The 26,194-nt window shown below is 38.0% G+C and overlaps 1 protein-coding gene across 1 annotated transcript in view; it reads right to left on the bottom strand.

The window, feature by feature from the left end:
* The window catches only part of LOC147388069 (WD repeat-containing protein 26 homolog), a 39,463-nt gene extending 30,845 nt beyond the window's left edge, over positions 1 to 8,618 (bottom strand). The window contains exon 1 of the mRNA XM_086421084.1: positions 8,045 to 8,618. The gene's annotated coding sequence lies outside the window, so the exon portion shown is untranslated. The remainder of the gene's footprint in view (positions 1 to 8,044) is intronic.
* Positions 8,619 to 26,194: the final 17,576 nt, after the last annotated feature.

The raw sequence follows: 26,194 nt of genomic DNA, 5'->3' as shown, positions 1-26,194 counted from the left end.
TGACTCAAAGTGGGTATCATCTTTTTTAAAGAGCGGAGTGAGGATGACCAAGTCAACAATGCCATTGTTGCGGAGTGATTGTGACATGAAGAGCAGTCGAACCTTCACCACCATCCAAATAGTAAACCTCCAAATTCATATCCCCCACCAATCGTCCTCTTCGTCTTTAGATCCTGAAAAACACAATATGAGGGGTAAAACGTCACGAAACAATGAAGAAATTGAATTAACTTACTAATGGACATTAAACTGAAAGGAAATTTAGGGACATTTAATATAGAAGATAAAGAAAGAGTAGAACAAGGAACAACAGTTCCAATATCAAAAACCCTAGAAGTAGTACCATCAGCAAGAGTGACAAACTGAGATGAAGAGGAAGAATGTTGAATAGATGAAAACACACCTAATGACCCAGTCATGTGATCTGACGCTCTTGAATCAATGGCCCGAGGGGATGAAGATGAAGCAAGACAGAATATACCTAAGTAAGCTAGAGTCGCAGTGTTGGATAACGAGACACCAGGCTGAGGAGGATAAAATAACTTGGAATACTCATCACGAGAGATAGAAACCATATCTACATAGGAAGCCACCTGAGGAGGATCAACAAAACCACCATCATTAATGTCACTAGAAATAGCCTGATTGGCCTAGCTTGTGGGCGGACCATATAAATCACAAAAGAAATCCACAGAGTGACCATCAAGTCCACAATGGGTACACTTTTTGAGTGCACCACGACCATGACCCCCACTAGAATCACAACTCCTTCCACGGCTTCGACCGCAGTTACTACGATACCCACAACTACCACCACGGCCTCGACCACGATCTGTACTTCCAGAAATAGTCAATGTTGATTGGTCAAGTTCAAATACCAATGATGTAGCACCAAAACTAGAAACAGAAACTCTCTGAAGGCGAGAAAAAACTTCAGTAAGAGAAGATAATTCTAGTCAAAATCTGAGATTTAACAAAATTATACTCAGATTTCAAACCAGAAAGAAAACAAACAACATCCATTTCTTCCTACTGTTGATGTAGTATGGCCAAATCAATAGTAAGGGGCTGATATACATTGAACTCGTTCCGTATATTTTGAAGACAAGAGAGTAATATGATGGTAAACTTTGGTCACCTGGCTGAATGCAAAAGAACTCTTCAGCCAACTGATAAATCCGAGAAATATTATTCGCTCCAGAATAAATCTTGCCCACCTGAATCCAAATCTCCTTGGCAGAAGATAGGAACATCAAGTTTACACCAATAATGGAATCCATACAATTCCACAACCACGTCATAATCTGAGCATTTTTCTAAACCCACTCAGAATAGTGAGGATCTTCAATCTTAGGAAGATCATCTTTCAGATACTTCGACTTTCCTTTAATAGTAAGGAACACCTCAACAGATTTCGACCAAGAGATAAAATTATCTTTATTTAATTTGATCAAGGTCATCTAAAGATTAAAGAACTTAGGAGGAGATAGAACGTTGGATTTCATCTCCATCTGAAATCACTCTACAATAAATATATCGCACCAAATAAACCAAATCTGAAATACCAATCAGATCTATACAAATCTTGAGGATTTACAACAGCGCGACTAGATTTTGGAGAAAAAATTGATCTGATTCACAAATCATATCGCAATAATCAGATCTAATCGAATATGGTCTATGTACCTATAGATCAAATCATTGATGACTAAAGTCCCATTTTTGATAAATTGCAGAAATTCGAAAAGTAGATCTAAACCTCCTAAAGATAAACACACCACCAAACCACAACTTGTACCACCAAACTACAAAACACCAACTTCAAACATACTCACAAACTGTGAGTATTTACTAACTAGAACATTAAAACTGTAACTTTTGAGAAGAAGAAATAATTATTCTACTTAAAAAAATAATGAACTAATACATAGATTTATAGCAAAACAGTAGTACCAGTTATGGAACTAATTTTGCTATAAAAAATGAACAACTAATTACAGCAAAAAATGAGGAAACTGTCAAACTAAGATTTAAAATTTGAAATACTAATTTCAAAAAATAAACATTCTAACTACTTCTTAAAACTTCGACACCCCCCCTCAAGTTGGTGCATAGATATCAATCATGCCCAACTTGCTAACAAGAAGTTCAAAGTTAGGTCTAAACAATCATTTGGTAAAGATATCAGCTATTTGTTGCGTTGTTGGAACAAACGGCATACAAATAGCTCCACTGTCAATCTTTTCCTTTATAAAGTGCCTATCAAACTCCACATACTTTGTACGATCATGTTGCACTGGATTCTGTGCAATGCTGATGGCAGCCTTATTTTTTTTTTTTTTTTAATGACAGCCTTATTGTCGCAGTACAGTTTCATTAGCATGTTCACTGGTAACTTCAACTCTTCTAGTATCCTTTTTAGCCATAACATCTCACAAACACCATGAGCCATAACACGAAATTCTGCTTCTTGCAACCACGTTTTGTTTTTTACTCCTCCACGTGACTAAATTACCCCATACATATCTGCAATACCCTGACGTAGATCTCCTGTCAGTAATTGAACCTGCCCAATCTGTATTAGTGTAGGCATCAATGCTTTGTTGTATAGTCTTCTGAAAGAGTAAGCCTTTACGTAGTATACCTTTCAAATATCTTAGGATTCGATAAGCTACTTCAAGATGTTTCTCATAGGGTGAATGCATAAACTGACTTATTAGACTCACGAAAAATGCAATATCTGGCCGTGTATGTGGTAAGTAAATCAATTTCCCTACTAATTTTTGAAACTGAGATGTATCTACAGGATCACCTTCTTTGTTATCTCCAAGTTTGTAATTGGGATCAATTGGGATTTCTATTAGTCTACAACCACTCATTTCGGTCTCCTTAAGTAGATCGAGAACATACTTCCTTTGTGAAACAACAATTCCCTTCCTCGACCGAGTTATCTCCATCCCAAGAAAGTATTTTAAAGACCTCAAATCCTTGAACTCGAACTCTGCTGCAAGAGACTTCTTCAATCAGTTCATCTCAAGCAAATCATCCCCAGTGGGGATTATGTCATCTACATAAACGATTAACATAGCTATCTTTCCATCTTGCGAGTGTCTTACAAATATGGTGTGATCAGCTTGTCCCTGAGTGTACCCTTGGCTTTTAACAAACTGAGAAAACCTCTCAAACCAGGCCCTTGGTGACTGTTTCAACCCATACAAGAATTTCTTCAGTCTGTACACCTTCGAACCAAATTTCCCATCGAAGCTCAAGGGTGCATCCATATATACCTCTTCCTTTAAGTCTTCATTAAAGAAAGCATTTTTCACATCTAATTGCTGTAGAGGCCAATCAAGATTTGCTACAAGTGATAAGAGAACTCTCACAGTATTTAACTTTGCTACAGGTGCAAAGGTTTATAGGTAGTCAATGCCATAGGTCTGAGTAAATCCCTTAGCAACCAACCTACCTTTATACCTTTCAAGTGATCCATCTGACCTGTATTTAACTGTGAATACCCATTTACACCCTACAATTGTCTTTCTCTAAGTAAGTCCACCATCTCCCATGTCTGATTTTTTTCAAGAGCCTTCATCTCCTCAAAAATAACCTCCTTCCACTCGGGAACCTTTAGAACATCCTGCACATTTTTAGGAATCTCCATACAAAACACTTGTAAGATAAAAGCACAGCAATTGGGTGAGAGATTTTCATATGACACATAGTTGGACAATAGATGTTTATTACATGACCTTACACCGTTCTGAACAGCAATAGAAATATTGGAATTAATGGACTCACTAGACTCAAACCTAGGATTAGTACCTAAAATAGATAGGACTGATTGTGTAGGCTTAGAGAAAGCATTACCTAGAGGATTTGTAGACTCATAGCAATGTGGGAGATCAACCGACTCTTCTCCTTGAGTTATATTCCTTCGCGAGTAAACAATATCAAAGGGTATTATCCATGTGTTCTTGGTGCTTGTTTTCTCCATGTTTGATTCATTGGATTCATAACTTTCAAGTGATGGCATTAAGGATGGGCCTGTATTTTCATTATTTAAATAACCTAATTCACAAAAATCTGGTACAATAATGTTTGGGTTCTCAACTTCGGCTAAGAGTGCAAGAGACTGGTCAACTTTGGCTATGGGTGCAAGGGAATAATCAATCGACACATCTTCGAGTTGGAAATATAGATCCGAATCTTCATTTTTTCTCCCCCTGAAAATGAGTATTAAAAAATGAATTTTGTTCAAAAAAAAGTTACATCCATGGTGACAAACAATTTTTTAGTAACTGGGTCAAAACATTTGTATCCCTTTTGATTAGAGGCATATCCAACAAAAACACATTTTTGAACTCGGTGTTCAAGTTTTCCTCGGTTATGATCATGAATGTGAACAAAAACAGTGCACCCAAATATCTTCAAAGGCAAATTTGATGAGAGCCTATTATTAGGATAAAACTTATGAAAAAAATCCAACGGAGTTTCAAAGTTTAAAACCTTACTAGGCATTCGGTTTATAAGATAGGTTACAGTGAGAATAGCCTCGCCCCAAAGATATTTAGGTACCTTAGTTATGAAAAGCAATGCCCGAGCTACTTCTAATAGGTGTTTGTTTTTCCTTTCAACGACTCCGTTTTGTTAGGGAGTTTCATTACAAAAGCTTTGACGAACAATCCATGTTTCTAAGAAAAAATTTCCCAAAACTTTATAAAAGTACTCTTTGCCATTATCACTCCTAAATATTTTGATTTTGCACCATGGTGTAAAATATTTTAAAAACCACTTCTACTTCAGATTTTTCTCTCATTAAATAAATCCAAGTTAACCATGTATGAGTATCAATAAATGTGACAAACCATCTTTTTCCAGAATTTGTAGACACCCAACAAGGTCCCCAAACATCACTATGGATAATTATAAATGGCTTAGACGCTTTGTAAGATTGGGGAGAAAAAGAATTACGATGATGTTTAGCAAGCTGACAAATCTCACATTCGAAAAAAGATGGACTTTTATTTCTAAAAAGAGTCGGAAACAAATACTTTAAATATTGAAAACTTGGATGGCCTAATCTATAATGCCATAGCATTATTTCATTATCTTTGGAATCAGAAACAGAATTAAAACAAGTATAATGTTTAGTCTACTTGAGTTGGTTCATCTTCAAAAAAGTAGAGTCCAGCACACTCCCTAGCACTGCCAATCGTCCTCCCTGAACTCAAATCCTGAAACTCACAAAATGATGGAAAAAAATTAACACGACATTTGTGATCTAGGGTGATTTTACTAATAGACAATAAATTACAAGAAAGGTTCGAAACATGAAAAACATTATGAAGAATTAAGGAAGAAGAGAGTTGAACAAATTCGATTCCAACTGTGGCAGAAAGGGAACCATCTGCAATTTTGACATTTTTATTGCCTACACAAGGACTTTAAGAGAAAAAAAATTTTGAGCAACCCGTCACATGATCAATCGCTCTAGAATCGATAATCCAAGGATTTACAAAATTTGGGAAGATACTAAGGAAGGCTGAAATAAAAGAGTTACCTTTCTGAGTTAAAGAGCAAGAAGGAGTTACAAATGATTTTGGAGATTGACATAGTTTGTATAGGTGCTCTAATTGCTCCTTTGTGAACGGGACCATTTCCGAATTGACTTGATGTTCTTGAGAATACTCAGTCGCAGCCTGGAATGCACGTCCTTCTCCACTATTGTTCTTCTTCCAGTTTGGTAGTTTACCATGAAGTTTCCAGCAGGTATCCTTCGTGTGCCATGGCTTTCTACAATGTTCGCACCACGACTTCTTCCTTTTGTCACCTTTGGAATCCAATCCTCTAGACATGAAAACTGAACCCTCTAGTTCATTGTTTGGACTCAACTCTGGATTTCGCAGCATTATCCTTCGTCGGGACTACTCACGATAAACTTCAGAAAATACCTCACGGATTGAAGACAAAGGTTTCCGGCCAAGACTGCGATGTAGACAAACAAGTAACATATACACACGATCATTTTCTTCCTTCATTTTGTAACGAGCACAATCATTGGGATTTTCCCAATCATCATTGTAACACCGATCCAATTCCTGCCATAAATAACTTCACGATCACCTTGCTTTGACTGTCAGAGTCGTATCTTCAAATCGAAAATCTATGATGAATTCTCCAAATCAGAATAACAATCTCGCACAGCCTCCCAAACTTCTTAGGCTGTCAATAAAAACAAGTAGGGCTTCCCAATTGCTGGCTCCATCAAATTGATGAGCCATACAATGACAAAAGAATCTTCAAATCGCCATTTTTTCAGGTATGGGTCAGTCGCTACAGGTTGTATTACTTCGCCTACCAGATGTCCCGATTTACCCCTTCCATCGATCGCCAATTTCACAGATTGCGCTCATTCGAGATAATTTTTCCCATCAAGTTTGTGAACTGTGAGTTGCAGAGAAATCTGGGAGAGAGATTCGCCAAATGATGTTAATGTTGTCGATTGGATAATCTCGGAGGAATCTGCCGAGGCAGTAGGGTTTTTCGCTGGGTCGGTCATCGTCGTCTTCTCCATGGAAAATCAAATCTAGAGCACAACGCTGTGATACCATGTAACTTTTGAGAAGAAAAAATAATTATTCTACTTAAAAAAATAATGAACTAATACATAAATTTATAGCAAAACAGTAATACCAATTCTGGAACTAATTTTGCTATAAAAAAGGAACAACTAATTAACAGCAAAAAATGAGGAAACTGCCTAACTAAGATTTAAAATTTGAAATACTAATTTCAAAAAATAAACATCCTAACTACTTCTTAAAATTTCGACAAAAACCCTAGGTTGTAATTAGAAGCCTAAGATTTTAATACCAAGTAGATCAAATAAGAAGAAGAAAGGGAAATAGGAAGAGAAGATAGGTTCTCAAACTTCAAGATCTAAACCTTTTTTGATACTATGTTAGTGTTTAGAAGAGAAAGAGAGAGATTTAAAGAACTTTAGAGAGAGGCTCAATAGAGAGTTTCTATGAGTCTCCTCTTTTATATTTATATAAGAGAATTAGGGCTACCATTAAGTGGGATATGTGGAATTGGAAAAGACCAGTTTGCCCCCACACGTCCTATACATACCAATAACATTACCCAAGCTCAAGAGAGCCAATTTACTAATCGCCATCACAGTGCAAACCATTCTCTACTAGTGTTAGCCTTTTGGCCACTTTTCCTACCCCTTTCACCTATGAGGAAAAAGGTTTTTTAAATATAAAAATGCAGAGGCTAGAGATAGTAGCAATCCCTCCTTGAATAAAGGAATTGGTTCCCTTTCCAACTATATTTCTTTCTAACTTGGGATGTATTCTTATTCCAACTATATCTCCTTCTAGGATAGTTTCTGGTTTTCATTTTTACGTTATCAATTGTTTTATATGGACATCCCAAACGACTAGGCAAGCACTCTATCCTTGCAATATATGATATCCAATCTTGGGATGTGTGGCATCCATACATGAGACATGAAAGCCTTTCCATGAGTCTTGAGTACCTAATGCAGAGATCTCAAAGTGCCAAATGTGTAACCTAGACAATGTTGATTCACAACAATGCTGATGAAAAATTCATCAAAAACATAATGTTTAGTAACCGTTCTTAAAAAAACTAAAGTATACAAGAGATAAAGATAGAATGAATCACAACAAAAGTAACATTCAAGCATTCCCTCATATTCTGTATATAGCAGCAAATAAAACACCCAAAAAAGAACTATTTTATAGACTCTTTTGGATTACCATTTCTTGCTCCCAAAAAGCAAAATATATTTTTGGGGGATTTCAGCAAAAATATACTCTCTTTTTTTTGCCTTTTTTCTTTATGCTTTTTGGGGAGCACAAAGTTCTTTGTGATCAAAGAGAAAAAAAGCATGATCAAATAAACCAAAATTAAACAAAAATTAAAGATGAATAACTGGCAACAAAAAAAAAAAGAAAAAAAAAACAGAAACAAATAATTTGAACCCACAATTGGCAGCCCAGAGCAGATTTCTGACCTGGAAATAGAGGTAGACAAAACTTGGAATCAATCCCAGCAAAAAACCCTTTTAAGAACAAAATCTCCCAAGAAACAATTAGTATAATAAGGAAACAAAACAAACGATGTTGATGTGTGGGAACCGATTGAGGTCAAAAGGGTTCAAAACCCAGAAGAGAAATCCATAATTGATGAAGGAAATCAGTCCAAAAAGATAATGAGAGAGAGACTGAAAACCTCTAAAGAAAAAACAGACAAAAGAAAAAGCAAGAATCTGGCAATTGGGTTTTTTTTTTTTTTTCTTTTTTAATTCAATGGAAGACTGGAAGTAAAGGAAGGATGAGAGATGAAGTGAGGGGAAAGAAAGAAATAGATGAATAAAGAAACCCACAAGTGGGCGGTGTTGCCAAGCTTTTATGCTGTGTGACTATGCAGATACCAAAGGAAGGGAAGAAGTACACGGGTAATAATACAATAAATTTAAGGATTAGATTGATGTCTTCTCAATGCTCATAGAGGAAGCCAACTCATTCGTGCATCATAATCAAGACACTAAAATCTACAGAATGTTGTTAGTAGTTGGCGAGCGGTGGCTAGGTGTAATTTTATAAGTTTTTTTTTTTATATATGATCATTCTTTCCTTTAAGCTCCAAAATTGACCCATGGGTTTGTGTTACTCAATCAACTAATGTTTTTTAATTGGATCAATTTATCCTTGATTATAACGTGATATTTACTTGGATCAATTTATATATGAGCATAAGATGATATTTACTCCAATTCTCATTTTCCCTTCGTGAGGTATTGGTCACAAAATGTTACTATTGAAATGATAGATGTATGAGCATAAACCGTGACACTAGATGGTTGTCATATTCATCCCAAGGAGCATCTTCGAGAGGTGAGGAAGTAATCTAGAGGACTAAAGGGTGAATCCTAGGATGCAGTGTTTTGCCTCATGATAAGTTCGAATCCCTAAAATCATGACATAAATCTAACTTAAGCATCGAAATTTTTTTGATAAGTACCACACCAATGCTTAAATATGGATTTTACACGTTTGAATCAAGGAGAACATGAATTTCAAGGTGGAGGTGAATTTTTACCCCAAATCTTTGATAGCATCTATGAGACAATAAAAGATTTGGTCTTTCTCTACCAAAATAACAAAAATCATGGTGCAATCAGTCAAAAGTGAATTACGTGGTTCAACAAGAGAAACCCCAAGAGCTAGTACAAAAATATATTGTAAAAATGTTGTAATGTCAGACTAAGATAAAAAATAAATAAAAAAAATTGAATGATATGATGGAAGTGAACAGTAAATGTAGTCATCAAATGGAAGCACCAATGACACAGAGAAATTGTTGAGTAACATCCAAAGGAAATAATATCCTCCAATTGAGCAAGTAGAGTAATTATTTCTACTAGATAAGGCTAAGGCAACCAGCTCTTGATAATTTATTACATATCTTGAGGTAATATATTATGTGTATCTTGAAGAATTTTAGTTAATATTGAAATTGGTTTTGTTGAAGGATTTTTTCATACCTTTTTATTTCGAACCCTCATCCGATCCATGACCCTATTCAAGATCCTAATTTAAGTATATGAAAGGAACTAAGAATCATTGAATCATTAAAAAGAAGAGTATCATCCTAAAACTCAATCAAAACGTCAAGTGTAGTTATACTTGTTAGGTACTTATTACATTCAAACCAAATATAACAAAATTAAATAAAATTGTTCTAAATTTGAATCCGAAATAGACTAAACAATTAACTAATAAATAAATAAACTATGTCCATTGATGATTCTGCATTTCCATCATCCAACTCCAATCTCAATACTCATTATTTTAAAGATTTTTTCAACAGAGTCGATAAGCTTTGTAGGAAAGTCAATGCTACACTAACATCTATGCATATATACATACATACAAATAAAAAAAAAACTATATGATCATGCTATTATCAAATAAACAAGTTATTCCAAGACAATCAATGCATGTAATGATGATCAACCGATTGGTTTGGCCATTACCAACATCATCGATTTTTCCAACAACTCGGTCAAACTCTCTATTCCAAAGCACGGAACCTTCCTCAAGGACTTTTTGGGTCTTTCACCCAATGACCTAAGTCCTGACTTGCTCAGTTCATCATTCCAAAATATGTCCATGATTATGTAATTTCACATTCATCTTTTAAAAAAATATTTCATGCAGTTTCAACATAAGTATTATCACGACAACCAAAGATTTATTATCAAAATTTATCAGATATTTATATCTCACATTATTCATCAATATGCACATAAGAAACACATAATCATGTTATATACTTTGTAGATACGTGGATTTCGTCAGTACAACGGTCACACCTACTATGGTTTGGAGTCGCCACCATTCATGTTGTAAGTGGGTGTGAATGGTCACCCGATGTACATTTTCCAAAAAATGACATTTTTGGTTTATAGTGACTCGCGATGGATAAGGAACTAATCGAACCTAGGGATCGGGGTAAGTGGTTCGGTTAGAAAAAAGGGAAGGTCTTAGGCACCCTTCTCTCCCCGCACAGTGGCGGTAACCTCAAAGAACTCGGTCATTTGATAATAAAAAATTGAAAAAAAAGAGTGACACGTGTCATACATTTGTACCCTAGATAGGGGTTTGCTTTCGGCTCAATCATAGGATCATCTCACTGATGGAGATGATCCTTATAGATCCTTAGCCTTGAGGACCACACATCTTAAAAATAATATGAAGAGAAGAGGGGGATAATAAGAGAGGGAGGAAGAGAGGATAGAGAGAGAGGGGGGTATTTGTTGCACCCAATTGTATCCTTGATCTTCTTTTCTTCTTCTTCTTTTTCTTCTTAAATTCTCTTGAGTCCTTAGTGAGTTAAGAAAATACAACTCTTGTATGATTGAAGGAGTAGAGAAGAGATGATGAGAGAGATGAGTGTAGTATATGATTTTTTTTTGTAAGACTTGGGGAGGATTAGTGAGAGAGAATTGGTAAGATTTTTCTTAGTGATAGTGAGTAACCCTTTTAGGAAAGAAGAGGGGGTATTTATAGATGTTGGGAGGGTATTTGGGGGTATAATGAGGTGAAGAGTTAGGATAATAGAAAATGGCATGGGTTTTAGAAAGGAAGGATATGAAATTTGGAGTGTAAGTAATGAATGAAAATGAGTAAGATTTTGATCCAAATGGTTTGGATCTTACCCAAATCCATTTGGGTAGAGTGTTTGGTAGGGTGAGATGAGTGATGGTTGATGGGGGAATGGGGGTGTAAAGGAGTTATTTGGAGAATGAGTGTTAGGTTGGTTGAAGAGGTGAGGTGTGTAGATTTAGAAAAATGGGTTATTTTTTTGGGTGGATTAAGAGGATGGTGACATGTGGCAAATGTGATGAGAGAATGAGGTGATGAGATTGGTTGATTGGTTGATGGGAGTTGTTTGATTAGAAAGAAGGGTATGAGTTAGTTGGTTGATGAGGAGTGAAGTATGGGTTGAGGTGATTTTGTTGGAATGTTTTAAGGAAGGTGATGGGTAGAGATATGGGTTGTGATGTGGGTGGTTAATGGTGTTAGAGAATGATGAAAGGTTAGGGTGTGTAGGGTATGGGTTGTGATGTGGGTGATTGATGATGTTAGAGAATGGGGATAGGTTAGGTTAGGGTAGGGTATGGGTTGAGGTGACTTTGGAGGGAAGTGATGGGAGTTAGATGGATTGTTTAGAGAATGGTAATGGGGGTAGGTGATTAGATGAGGGAAGTGAAAGGGGATGATGACATGTGTCATCTTTGGATGTTGAGAGGGTGATTGGTTGATGTGGGTAGTGGTTAATGGGTTAGGGTTGTGGGTTGGATAATGAATTGGGTATGGATAATAGTTGGTGGGTTTTTAGTGTATTGGGCTTGGGTTTTGGGGATTGGGTATATGTTATTTTGGCTTGGATGGGGGTTTGATTTGAATTGGATTTTTAAAGGTGGATTTATTCTATGATTTAGGCAATATGGGATTGATTTTAGGTTGGAGTTAAGATGGGAAATTAATTTAGGAGAAGGTTAAGGGTTTATGGGCCTTGAATGGGTTTAGGGTGTTCGCAGAATCAGAGGTGGAACGGTGGAAATAGAAGAGGGGTAGGCATCCCAAGTCTCACATTTTTCATTTTTATCTTTTTAGGATTTTTAGAAATTATTAGATCGATTAAAATGTCACGTATTGGCGAATCGGGCTTTTTAGACTCGTTGGAGAATTTCATCAAGCGTTCGGTTATTCTTGGATATAAAGGAGGAACGGTGAGGTTGAACACGTGTAGGATGGGTCACAACCCTTTTGTAGGTCCCTTAGACCATTGGGAGGTCTTAGGGGCCTCAATTCGATTAAAACGACATTTTTTAGTGATTTGGGCTTTTGAAACCCGTTGGCCAATTTTGTAGAAAAATCAATGTTTTGAGTGGAGTGGGGTAGATGGGAGCTTGCCGGGTCCTTTTTATGTGGGCCCATTAGACCCTTAGGAGGTCTTAGGGGCTTCGATTTGTCAAAAATGTCAGATTTTAATGTTTAGGGCCTTCGAGGTCCGTTGGCCCAATTTATTGGAAAATTATTATTTTTGGGCCCTTTCGAGTGAGGGCCCGTTCAAATTGGGGTATCTACAGCTGCCCTTCTTTACAGGAATTGCGTGCAAAGAACTGCAAATAATAGATTAAACCTCTAGTTATACAGGCCAGACGAAAATTTACAAAACACGACTTCGAATTCCCGATCGAATTGATGACTTTTGTAGAAAATGATTATTCACGCACGGGGTCTGACATAGTTACCTTATTGATTCCTTGGTCTCGATAGTGCGGAGCTCGTGTGAGACCTTGGATTTGATGAAGATTCAGTGATTTTTAAAATTTAGGTATTTCTCGGTCGTGTTTTAACACATTGAAATTGAGTGCAACTCGAAAGGATTTTTGAAATTTTTCTGATTTTTCTGTTTTTTTTTTTTTTTTTTTTTTTTTTTTGATTTTTCTAATTTTTATTTGATTTTTGATTTTTTTGATTTTTATTTGATTTTGATTTTCATTGGTTGATCCATGCTCGAGACACGGATATCATTTGATTCAGTTTCTTCTGTGTTTGAAAAACGGATAGTTATATTTTGTTCTTTCATCCGTTCTTGGGGTACGGATCCAACCAAACTTTCTTCATCCGTGTTGGTGATACGGATAGACCAAACCTTGTTTCACCCGTACTAGTAACACGGACCAGTACGAATTTCGAACGCTTAAAGCCTGCGCGCCTCTTCTTCTTCATTTCTTTTTCGGTTTTCTTCGGTTTCTTCTTTTTTCTGGCGGTTTCTCTCCCTTCTCCTCATATTCCTCTCATTTTCATTGATTTGGGTGCTCGGTGGATTACTTCGAACGATTTGAAGATTTTTTAGTGAGGGCTTGGGCGTTTGTGGAGGTTGTTAGGAGTTCGTCTTGACTTTGCCGTTAGTTTTCCATTTTATTTTTTAATCTTCTCTTCCTTGTCTATTTTATATAAGAACATTTCGCTTTGCTTCGGACATAAACACTTTTGCTTGCCATTTTTTTTTCTTTTGCTTTTATTTGCACAACATTTTTTTGGGGTGAATACTCTCCCCTTTTGAACTTCATTTAACATGTTCTGGAATAACATTATTGATCGTTGCCATTTTGTTTTGCTTGCTTCACTGTTGTAATTCGATTGGATATGAGTGTATGGACTGTTAGTGGATGGTGGGTTTGAGAAATTTTGAAGGAGTGGGGCTTGTTTTGGAAGGAAATTTCCCAAGATGTTTGGGAACTTAGGGAGTATGGTGAATGTGTAGATGATGGTTGAGTGGGTAGGGATGTGTAACGGCCATGTACTCTGACACCTAGAGTTTAGGTGTGTCTCGCCCCGGAATCACCCGGGAGCACCCATGTAATACTATGTAAGGCTCGTTATGAAGCCATGTTAGCCCCGTACCAGGGCATATCTGTTAGCTTAGGGTACATGTCAGCCCCATACCAAGGCATCCTTGTCAGCTTAGTGGCATTTTAGTAATAAGGGAGTATGACTGACCTCTACTTTTGATGTTCCCTTCTGGAAATCTAGTAAAGACTTAGCATACACTTGGTAGGAAGGGTGTCAATGCTATCCCAATCCCCGGCCTACACCCACGTTGTTGAAGCCCTTGAATCCCAGCTCCGTGGAAGTCCCGCATGTCATAGGATCATCATTTGCTTGTAACGCATCTATTACTTTTGTAATGCGTTACACCGTGTAATTGAATATTATATCAATAAAGTTGCCTCTGGGCTTTGCTTCGTGTTGCCTCGTTTACTTGTTTGCTAGCTACGTGTGTGTGGTGTACGATCATTTTACAGGCTTGCAAGTGGATTTGACCCCTTTGCGCCGCACGACCCCGCTTCGAAAGAATAGGGTCGTGACAGTTGGTATCAGAGCAGCAGTTGTTTGAGTACAGTTGGTATTCCCCCTAGCTATTCCCCCGAGATTCCATTTAGTTCACGCGAACGATGGTAAGAGGAACTACTAATACCGCGGACCTACCCGCTCCAAACACACCAGCACCACGTACAAACAAGGAACGCATTGAGGTATTGGAGGAGAAGATAGCCATGCTCCCCGGTATAGTTGATGGTATTACACGAATAGATGATCACCAGAACACGCTGGAGGAAAGAATCGAGACGTTCAGAACCAGAATGACTGACCTCGAGGAAGAGACACCCAAGGAACCATAGCCATGTTACAGGAATAGATTACGGAGCTCACTACTAAGGTAGGCCTCCTGGTAAGAGCCGTTGGTAACGAGCGGCCTACCGGTAGTGATGCTTCTCACTCGTGCCTGCGAATCCCCGAGCCACGCGCCTTCAGTGGTGCACGCGATGCGAAAGAGCTCGAGAATTTCCTGTTTGATATGGAACAGTACTTCCGTGTAGCTCGTCCGGATTCAGAAGAGGTAAAAGTAACAACTACTTCTATGTATCTTGCAGGTGACGCTAAGCTATGGTGGCGAACAAAGTACACCGAGATGGAGAGTGGCCAATGCTCCATCGATACATGGGAAGACCTCAAAAGGGAGCTGAAGAATCAGTTCCTACCCGAGAATGTGGAGTTCATTGCCCGCAAAAAGTTGAGGCAACTCCAACATACTAGTACCGTGCACGACTACGTCAAGCAATTTTCCACATTGATGCTTGATATCCGTGATATGTCAGAGAAAGACAAGCTGTTCTCGTTTACAGAAGGGCTTAAGCCTTGGGTTCAGACAGAACTACAGAGGCAACGTGTGCAAGACCTCACGACTGCTATCGCCGCAGCTGAGCGGTTGACGGATTATTCTCCCGTGGATGGGAATAGAAAGAAGGTATCCAATCAGTCGAAAGGGTACTCTCAGCAGACGTGAACGCAACCCGGGTCTTCCAAAGGTAAAAATGGAGGATCTAGACACAGTCCAAGCAGGAGATCCCACCGGGATTCCTCCCCTTCGAAGAACACCGGTACCCAGTCCAACAATCACCGCAACAAGATTCAGTGTTACTTGTGTGGTGGTCCTCATAAGACGTTCAATTGCCCGCAAAGAAGCAAGTTGAATGCATTGTTAGTTTCCTAGAGTGACCCTAGTCACGAGAGTTCAAGTGAGAAAGATGAGGATGAATCTTCTCACATGGGAGCTATGCATCTGTTGAATGCAATGAAACAGACCTCTGAGACTAAGACGATCCGTCAGCGTAAGGGTCTCATGTATGTTGATGTGGAGATTGGTGGTAAGACCACCCAGGCAATGGTTGATACAGGAGCTACACATAGCTTTATTGCCCCTACTGAGGCGAAGCGCCTCAATATCCAGCTCGAAAAGGATTCAAGCCGTATGAAAGCTGTTAACTCTGAGGCCACTCCTATACAAGGGTCGGCCAAGTCCGTGGCCGTCAAAATAGGTCCATGGAAGGGTAAGCTAGATCTTCTCGCAGTTCCACTCGATGAGTTCCGAGTTATCATTGGGATGGACTTTCTACGACAGAACAGGGTCGTTCCGATGCCATTTGCCAACACTTTGGGCTTGCTAGGTGAAAGTCCAAGCTTCATTTCTCTCTCGACAGGTAAAGAAGAGGGAAAGATGATCTCAGCCCTTCAGCTGAAGAAAGGGTTGAAGAAAGGTGAGCAAACGTTTCTTGCTACCTTACGAGTTAAACCTGATGATCAGGACCATAGTTCAACTCCCCCATTGGTAAAGCAGGTTTTGACTGAATTTGATGATGTTATGCCGGAAGAGCTTCCGAAGGCCCTACCGCCACGTAGGCCGATTGATCATCAAATCGAACTAATACCTGGTGCCAAGCCTCCTGCAAAGGGGCCATACAGGATGAGTCCTCCGGAACTAGCTGAGCTACGCAAGCAACTTGATGGACTTCTGGAGTCTGGATTTATCAGACCTTCGAAGGCACCTTATGGGGCACCTGTTTTATTCCAGAAGAAGCATGGTGGGTCATTGCGACTTTGTGTAGACTACCGAGCGCTGAACAAGGTTACCGCCAAGAATAAGTATCCGATTCCACTGATTGCTGATTTGTTTGATCAACTTGGGGCAGCCAAGTACTTTTCCAAGTTGGATTTGAGATCAGGGTACTATCAAGTACGGGTTGCAGATGGAGATGAGCCGAAAACTACCTGTTCTACCAGGTATGGTGCTTATGAGTTCTTAGTCATGCCCTTCGGCCTTACGAACGCACCTGCAACATTCTGCACCTTGATGAATGACCTCTTCAGACCGTACCTCGACAAGTTTGTTGTGGTATATCTTGATGATATCGTGGCATATAGTTCTACCCTTGAAGAGCACGTTCAACATTTGCACAAGGTATTCTAAGTGCTTCGCGACAATCAGTTGTATGTCAAGCTAGAGAAGTGTTTATTCACTCAAGAGCAAATTATGTTTCTTGGCCACGTTGTGGGTAATGGACAGATCCGGATGGACATGGAGAAAGTGCGAGCTATTGATGAATGGAAAACCCCTTCTACTATCACAGAACTCAGGTCATTCCTCGGTCTTGTGAACTATTATAGACGTTTCGTCCAAGGTTATTCCAAAAGAGCCGCACCTCTCACAGACCTGTTGAAGAAAGATCACACTTGGTCCTGGTCGGACAAGTGTCATTAGGCATTTGAAGACCTCAAGCTTGCTGTTATGCAAGACCCAGTCTTAGCTCTACCCGACATCACAAAGTCGTTTGAAGTTCAGACAGATGCATCTGACTTTGCTATTGGAGGAGTGTTGTTACAGGATGGGCATCCGCTTGCTTATGAAAGTCGGAAGCTCAATGATGCTGAGAGACGCTATACTGCATAGGAGAAAGAGTTGTTAGCTGTCGTCCACTGTTTGAGAGTTTGGAGACATTATCTGTTGGGGTTACAAGTTCATGTGAAGACCGATAATGTGGCCGTGAGCCATTTCTTGACTCAGAAGAAGTTGACACCAAAACAGGCTCGTTGGTGAGAATTCCTCGCAGAGTTTGACTTGGCCTTGGATTACAAGCCAGGAAAGAACAACAGCGTGGCCGATGCCTTGAGTCGCAAAGCAGAGCTAGCAGCACTTCAGTGACAAGTTTCTCAGGTTACCAGCACTTTACAGCAAAGAATTCATGATGGTTTGAACAGTGATCCCCAAACAAAGGCCATATTGGATATGGTATAGAAGGGGAAAACACGCCATTTCTGGATTCGTGATGGGTTGTTATACACCACCAAGAGCCGCATGTTTGTTCCACGTGCGGACGGGCTAAGACGAGAACTGATGAGGGAGTGTCACGACACTCCATGGGCTAGCCATCCGGGCTGGCGCCGCACATTAGCTCTCTTGGAGCGAGGATACTACTGGCCGAACATCCGTGATGATGTGTTAGACTATGTGAGGACCTGGCTCATTTGCCAGCAAGATAAGATCGAGCGCGACAAACCAATCGGGCTGCTGGAACCGCTTCCAGTCCCCCAAAGGCCTTGGGAAAGTGTTTCTATGGATTTTGTCTCAGGTTTGCCGAAGGTTGCAGAGTATGGATCCATCATTGTGGTTGTGGACCGTTTCTCTAAATATGCTACATTTATACCGACCTCGACATATTGCTCAGCAGAAGAAATAGCACACTTGTTCCTCAAGCATGTCATCAAGTATTGGGGTGTGCCCAAGAACATTGTCAGTGATAGAGATTCAAGATTTACCGGGAGATTCTGGACAGAATTGGTCAGATTACTTAGGTCTCAGCTTGACTTTTCGACCAGTGGACATCCACAAACAGATGGGCAGACTGAAAGATTTAATGCCATGTTGGAGGAATATCTCAGGCATTTTGTCACTGCCAACCAAAAGGATTGGGCGAATCTACTTGATGTCGCACAGTTTTGTTTCAACCTTCAGAAGAGCTCTTCCTCCAACAAGAGTCCTTTTGAACTCATTACTGGCTAACAACCTTTAACTCCTTGTAGACACCCCACTTTTGCACTCGCCTGATTAATTAACTCGTCAATCCGATTGCAATGATTCCCAATGATGGATGTGTATTCCATTGCTTTATTTTGTTACCAAATGTGTTTCAGAAATCCGGATGAGGTATCTCGAATTGACAAAACCTTATAAACCACGCTACGCTAGGAAAATACGACCCCAGAAACATAGAAATCATCATCTTGCAGACCAAAAAGAACTTCACGATAAAAATCACTAAAAAATTACCAAATTACCAAAATACCCCTAACCTAAAAACAATCCTAGAGCCTACGTTACGCTTAGGAAAACTCTCTCGAACACATAAAATAACAAATCGGAATCAAATAAATCATTTCACCAATTTTAACAGAATTTGACAAAATTACGAAAATGCCCCTCATAAAGTTCACAATCATTTCATATAAAAATTTTCATAAATGACACAAACCAACATTCTCATTGAATTCCTTACGAAAAATCGATTCTAAAACATCCTAGAACATTAAAAACCGACTTAAAACGTGAAAAGTCCTCTCCGGGGGTAAAACGGTAATTTCACAATTTTCATAATTAAAAAATTCGAAATTAATAAATAAAATATTAAATAATTAAAGTGAAACATTAATGAAATTAATTTAAAATTTTGAATTAAAAAATCGATCAATCGGACTTTCGGGTAAAATTGTTGAGGGTTCGTGGGATATTTCTTTAAGGACCCCTCCATTTGGGGGTCCAAAGAATTAAAGAAATAATGGAAGGGGGTTCTCCAAAATTTAAAGTCAATCAAGCAAGACTGTAGTCAAAGTATTAAAGTTAATCAAGTGAGACTAAAGTCAAAATTAAAGTCAATTAAGCAAGACTGAAGTCAAAATATTAAAAGTCATCAATTAAGACTAAAGTCAAAACATTAAAAGTCAATCAAATAAGACCAAAAGTCATAATAGAATTCTAATTAATAATAACTCTATCTAATAGAGTTCTAACTTAAAAACAATTCTACCTAAAACAATTCTAATTAAAACACAATTCTACCTAAAACAATTTTAACTAAAACACAACTCTAATTAAAAGATCTCTAATTAAACACTAACTCTATCCAAATCAACCTTAAAAAAATTCTATAAATAGAGATGCTCACACCCTATTTTCGTATCAAATCATAAACCCTAAGAGAAGTAGGTCTAGAAGCTCCCCTAGCCCCCCATAAACCCTAGTTTTGGAGCCCCAACTCCTTACCTAACATCCCTCCTTCAATTTTAGTCTAGAAAACACATAAAATCCCTTCAAAAACACCCCCAAATCCGTAACAAACTTGAAGAGTTCAGATCCAAAAACAAGGAGATACCTTGATCTAGGAGATCCGAAGTCAAATCCGGAGACAGAACGAAGCAATGGAGTACAGTACAAGGAGCTCTTTTTGTCAGATCTGAGGGAACAAAATCCTTGCTATCGGAAAGGTATGTAATTTTTTTTTTTTATCTAGGTTTTTAGCAATGTGATATATTTGGAAGTTAGTAGAGACCGGCTTTGGCCGGGCGGGATTGGTGCCTAACACCTTCCAACCCCGTAACATGATCCCCGATTTAGATTTTTTGTGGTAGATTAGTTCTTTTTATCCATGTTAGAGTCAGTTTGGTTCCTAGACCACAATAACTAGGTAGCGACTCCCAAACCTCAAGGGTCAAAAGCGGATCCGCGCACCCCGCGGATCGAGGGCGCTTTCAGTGGCGACTCCGCTGGGGACTATCGATGATCAAACTTGAAAAACCCCAAGTATGGGAGCATTGCCAAGATGACCTAGTTTTTTTTATTATTTAGTTGGATTTATTTTATTTATTTTTTCTATTTATTTATTTTTTATCTTGATTGTAGATGATTTTTGGTATTGCATTTTTTTTTTCTCCAATTAAGGATCACTTTTTGATGACCCCTAAATAATGAAAGATTCAAATTGACCTATGAAAATGATGGAATGATGAAGGTTGGACAGAAATATTAAAACATTTTTAGAGAATATTCTAGTGAGAATTAAGTCTGGGAGCCTCTTAATAAAACATAGATCTCGTCGAGTAGATTAATTTAGAATCTGAATTCACTCAATTTCGTTATCGGAAGCCTTAGATATCATCGATGCAAGTTCAATCTATAAATCTGAAATTATTTCTGAATGAAAGTTGGGACAGCAACGTTAAAACTTTTTTACAGAACATTTTAGTGAGAATTAAGTCTGGGAACCTCTTAATAAAACATAGATCTCGTCGAGTAGATTAATTTAGAATTTGAGTTCACTCAATTTCGTTATCAGAAGCCTTAGATATCATCGATGCAAGTTCAATCTGTAAATCTGGAATTATTTCTGAATGAAAGTTGGGACAGCAACGTTAAAACTTTTTTACAGAACATTCTAGTGAGAATTAAGTCTGGGAACCTCTTAATAAAACGTAGATCTCATCGAGTAGATTAATTTAGAACTTGAGTTCACTCAATTTCGTTATCAGAAGCCTTAGATATCATCGATGCAAGTTCAATCTGTATATCTTGAATTATTTCTGAATGAAAGTTGGGACAGCAACGTTAAAACGTTTTTACAGAACATTCTAGTGAGAACTAAGTCTGGACACCTATTAATAAAATGTAGATCTCATCGAGTAGATTAATTTAGAACTTGAGTTCACTCGATTTCGTTATCGGGAGCCTTAGATATCATCGATGCAAGTTCAGATTGTATTTTCCTAATTCACAGAAAATCTGAATTTATCTAATGTTGGCACAATTAATGTTCTTGAGAGTGAGCTCATCTCAACCATTGTCATTCTATCATCAATGTAACACCTATTGGAATCTCGATTTATTTTGGATCACCCAAAAGTGATCATTGATTGGACCTTAAAAATTATAAAAATTATGCCTATTGCAATGTTTGTTTGATCATTATCATATGCCATATTTATTGATTAATTTACCATGATCTTGCTTGAAATACATGATTGATGTTGATCGTAATGTTAATGTGCTTATGTGATGGAAATAATGTGATCTTAATTGAATATTCATATGATTTGAATGATTTTGATTTTGATTAAATGTATGATTGGTTTGATTGGATCCATGGGCCCATTTGTTTGAAAAAGGTCCCGGGCACACCCCACCCTATTTTGCATACACCACATGCACATTTACTATTTTACTTACTTACACGTCCCATTTAGCCAACGTGGCACTAGTGCGTGGCCCGGTCTCTTCGGAGATGCGACGTCATTCATGAAACCCACAACTCCAGTCACGTACCTTAAGGTATATCAAACTGGGGGCATCAATACCATCTGATCAGGTGATTCTGAGAAGTATGTTGATGCACCCAGGCTGGAGCGACCTGAGCCTTTGACCTATTGTAAGCCACACAGTCACATGTCCCGATTGCCAATATAGTACTAGTACGTGGTTGGTCCCCTCGTGGGATGCCAAACCATTTATGAAAGCTACAACTCTTGACTCGTACCAGTAGGTATAAAAGATAGTCTAAGTATATCAATTGCACTTCTTGGTCAAAACCGGTGCCTAAGCAAGATCTTGCCCCGCTGTACCCTACTGTACGAGGGGGATAGACTACGTCTATTCTAGACGAGAGGTATTTAAGTGGGCCCTTGCTCAGCATTGTGCGCCACCTTTCAACTGGAGATCAAACTGGCTGTTTTTGGCTTCAGAGAAGTGAATTGAGGTTTTAGATTATCACCTAAACGATATATCAAACCAAGTCACCACGTATCGAAAAGTATATAGGTGTGCTTGGGCAAGGGTGGCCAGATAAAAATGCATTGCACGTAGTAAGCTTAGAGTCTAGAAACCATCCCTGTAGGTCACGACTTGAACTTATCATGGGTGTTCCCGGGTTGTTCATTGAATGGAATCTTATGAGACTTTGTGATTATGTGAATGATGTAGATGAGAGAGAGAGTGTATGATTGTCCCCAAGGATCAAAAATGTTGTTTTTGAAAATTAAAATGGGTGCACCAACCCAATAAAAAAATTCATTTTAAACTTGACCCAGTCCATCTCGATCCAACGATCATTATGGGCCGAGCCATTTGAATCAAAATGAAATTCAAAATTTTTCTGATTCGGTTTTAAACGTATTTTAAAATAAGGAAAATGTTTTCCAGAAGAAAAATGTTTTCCAGAAAAGAAATGCTTTTCAAAAGTAAAATACTTTCCGGAAGAATAAGATTTTCCAAAAGAAAATGCTTTCCCAAAAAGTTTTCTAAAAGAAAATGTTTTCTAAAAAAAGAAAATGAAGAAAAATATTTTTCAGAAAATTTTTTTTTACAAAAAATCTATTTTTGCATGAAAAATTATTGAAATATGTTTGTGGAAGTTTTATTCAATGAAAACATTATTTGTCAATATTTTTCAAGAGTGCAATAAAATTATTTTTCTGAATAATCATTACATTAATGAATTGTTTAATGGATTGTGCACAAAATTCAATAAAATCTCAGGGTTCATTTAAAATGTTATCAAGGGGGTGACACTGAAATTGGTTAAGTTCACCTTCAAAGAGGTTTAAGGGTTATCATTGTACCTAAGCTCAATCGTCCACCGTCTAGCTAGGGTTACTAGTCCAGTCAGTTGGAACGAACGTCAACGCCAAATCAATCCTTTAAAATTTCTTAACATCGCCCAGTTATTCCCTGAAGATCATAGTACTTTAGTCTTGTCGGTTATAAGCAATGTCTCAGTCCTTAGTCCTAATCAAGCCCGTTGTGGGTAGTTGTATTGAGTTTTCATGAGTTATTTGAGTTAGCTCGAGTCCAATTTTTCAATGTCATATTTTCTTTAGATCGAGTCTACTCTTTTTCTGTCGAGTCGAGTTAGTTTGTCGAGTCATAGAGGTGTCTGTCGCCCCTTTTGAATTTGATTGGCTAAAGGAAATATTTGAATATCTCGAGCGCATTAACGAATTAACTACTAATTGGCTTCAAGGATAGATTTCTTTCTTGAGCAAGAAGATAAGAGTCAGGCTCAACGTTTAATCAAGAAAAAAAGGTTATTGACCTCGGAACAGAAAATATTTCCTAAAGAGATTTAAATAGAAACCCTCCTATCCCTAAAGGAACACGAGGGGATAATGAATTTACTCAGAAATTTCAAAAGACTTGTTCGTGTGATCTGATGAGGATGTGTTAGGTGCAAGCTTGGGTGTTGTTCAACACGGAATAGATACTCGTCTATATCGATGGAATTAAAGAAGATGTTATAAAATGTATCAGCACTATCCTTACTACATCTTGAGTTTCAAATCACATATTATCAGTCGATATGGGGGTACCTTTTGAACTGATCTCTGATAATGGGTCGTACTTCAAAGCATAAATCATTACTCTATGTTTAAAGTTGAAGATCCGGAAGCACAAATCATCCCCCTACCGTCCTCAGATCAATGGAACGGTTGAAGCAGTTAGTAAGAGTGTCAAGACTATCATCAGGAAAATGTGTCAATCACATCGAGATTGGTCAGAAAAATTATCATTCACGCTATGGACATATCGAACTTCAATTCGATCCTCTACTGGAGCTACTCCCTACTCCTTAGTGTATGGCATGGAAGCAGTCTTGCCAGTTGAAATGGAAATTTCGTCTCTTAGGGTCTTATTGGAAAATCATTTGCTAGAAACAGATTGGGTTCGTCAGCAGTATGAAGAATTAAACTTGATCGAAGAAAACGAGTTAAAGCCCTGTACCACGTGCAAGCTTATCTAAGAAGAGTTACCCGTGCATTTGACAAAAAGGTCAAAGCTCATCATTTACAGGTCAAGGATTTAATTATCAGACTTCAAAGAAAATTGAACACTCCTCCTTGATTATAGGAGAAAGTCTGAACCCAATTGGAGAAATTCATTCATTAAGGAAATACTGTCTGGAAAAGTCGTCAGACTTCAAGATCATGATGGAAGTGAACTACCAGAGTCGACCAACCTTGACCGGATCAAATGGTACTACATTTAAGGAGGCCATCTTTGGCCGAATCAATTTTCCTGCTACCCAGTTCATTATCTCCTTTCTCAGCCCTTTGCAGTCTTTTCAAAAAAAAATTGTGCCTTTTATTTCTTAGCTTGATCACCTAACCTAGGGGAGAGAATATTCGAACTACGTTTTGGTCTGATCCCAAAATTCTGGGGTACGTAGGCACCTGAGAAGTTACTTCAGGCCCGACCACATCAAAAAAATAAAAATAGATTCCCCGACAAAGAAAAAATCTAAAAAAAAAAAATTCAAAAGAAAAAAATTGTCAAAGTAGGGAAGAAAATTCAAGGAAAAAGAAAATAATTTAAAAGGAAATGTCACACAAGGGGCATTTGGATTTTTGAGCTTCAAAATTCCTTTCTTTTTATACCCAGTCCTAAGCTTACCCATGAAAGTCCTCTTAAGTACCGTGCGAGAAGTCAAGGAAGATAGCAAAGCATGATCAGACATCAACTCCAGAAGTTCAGAAGGGAAGAAGAAAAAAAAAGTCTGCTAAGTTGAAAACCCAAAAAGGGCGGCTTAGGCAAAAATTAAGGTAAGCTCGCAAGGTTGAAGATCTGAAAGGATGACCTTGACAACAATCAAAGCAATGAAAAAGAAAAAAATGTAAGCTCGCTAGATCGAAAACCTAAAAAGGCGATCTAGGCAAAAACTAGAGCATGCTCGCTAGATTGAAAACCTGGATAGGCAATCTAGGCAAAAATTAGAGCTATCAAAAAATAAAAGAAAATCTCCGTTGAGTTGAGAAGCTGAAAAGGTAGCCCGAGCCGAAATATCAGAAGTTCGAATGATCAAGTTTCAATACCCAGTTTGAACCAAATATAGACTCAGTGGATACAAGTATCTCGTCTATGATTGATCTGAAGAGTTTCATGTCCTTAAGCGAACCGACGGGGAGAAAGAACAAATTCTATGATAATTTCAGAAAGAAATATTTTGTTCCAATGTCTTTGAGCCTGACTCAAAATCTTCAATAAAAAAGTCAAAATTAAAAGTTAAACCTTTATTGCGCTTGCGGTAATCAAGGATTTCAAACTTTCATAACAAGGGCACTTCCTTTTTTCTAAAGAGTACAGTTTCCCCCCTTACACTAGGGGCATTTATTTTCAAATTATATCAATTGTCCCTAGTGCAATGTTCCTTGTCAAACTAGGGGCATTTTTGTTCTAATGCCTGGTCCATTTCAACCCCAAAGGATAAGGTTAACTTTGCATTAAAGGTTACCCTCTTGATAGCAATTTTGAAAACTCCTCAGATTCAAAGAGAGTAAAATATTTACCAGACCTTCATAAAATCCAACTTTTTATTAAAAAAAAGTCAAATGCGAGGTTAATCCCCCGTTTGTTTCCTCAAAGCTTAGTTCATTATTCTTGCATCCTGGGCAGGTAGAATAGAACTTCCTAAAAAAAAAAAATTAGTTCATTACTCTTTCACTCCGAGTAGGTAGAGTAGAACTTCCCAGAAAAAATTAGTTCATACTCTTTCACTTTGAGTAGGTAGAGTAGAACTGAACTTCCAAAAAAAAATTAGTTCATTACTCTTTCACTCCTCCGAGTATGTAGAGTAGAACTTCCAAAAAAAAAAATTCATTAATCTTTCTCTTTCACCCTGGGCAGGTAGAGTAGGATTCCCAAAACAATT

The sequence above is a fragment of the Akebia trifoliata genome, chromosome 13 (assembly GCF_017979445.1).
Source record: "Akebia trifoliata isolate Shusen 1 chromosome 13, ASM1797944v1, whole genome shotgun sequence".
NCBI classification, from domain to species: Eukaryota; Viridiplantae; Streptophyta; class Magnoliopsida; order Ranunculales; family Lardizabalaceae; genus Akebia; species Akebia trifoliata.
This window is presented reverse-complemented; position numbering and strand designations above follow the sequence as displayed.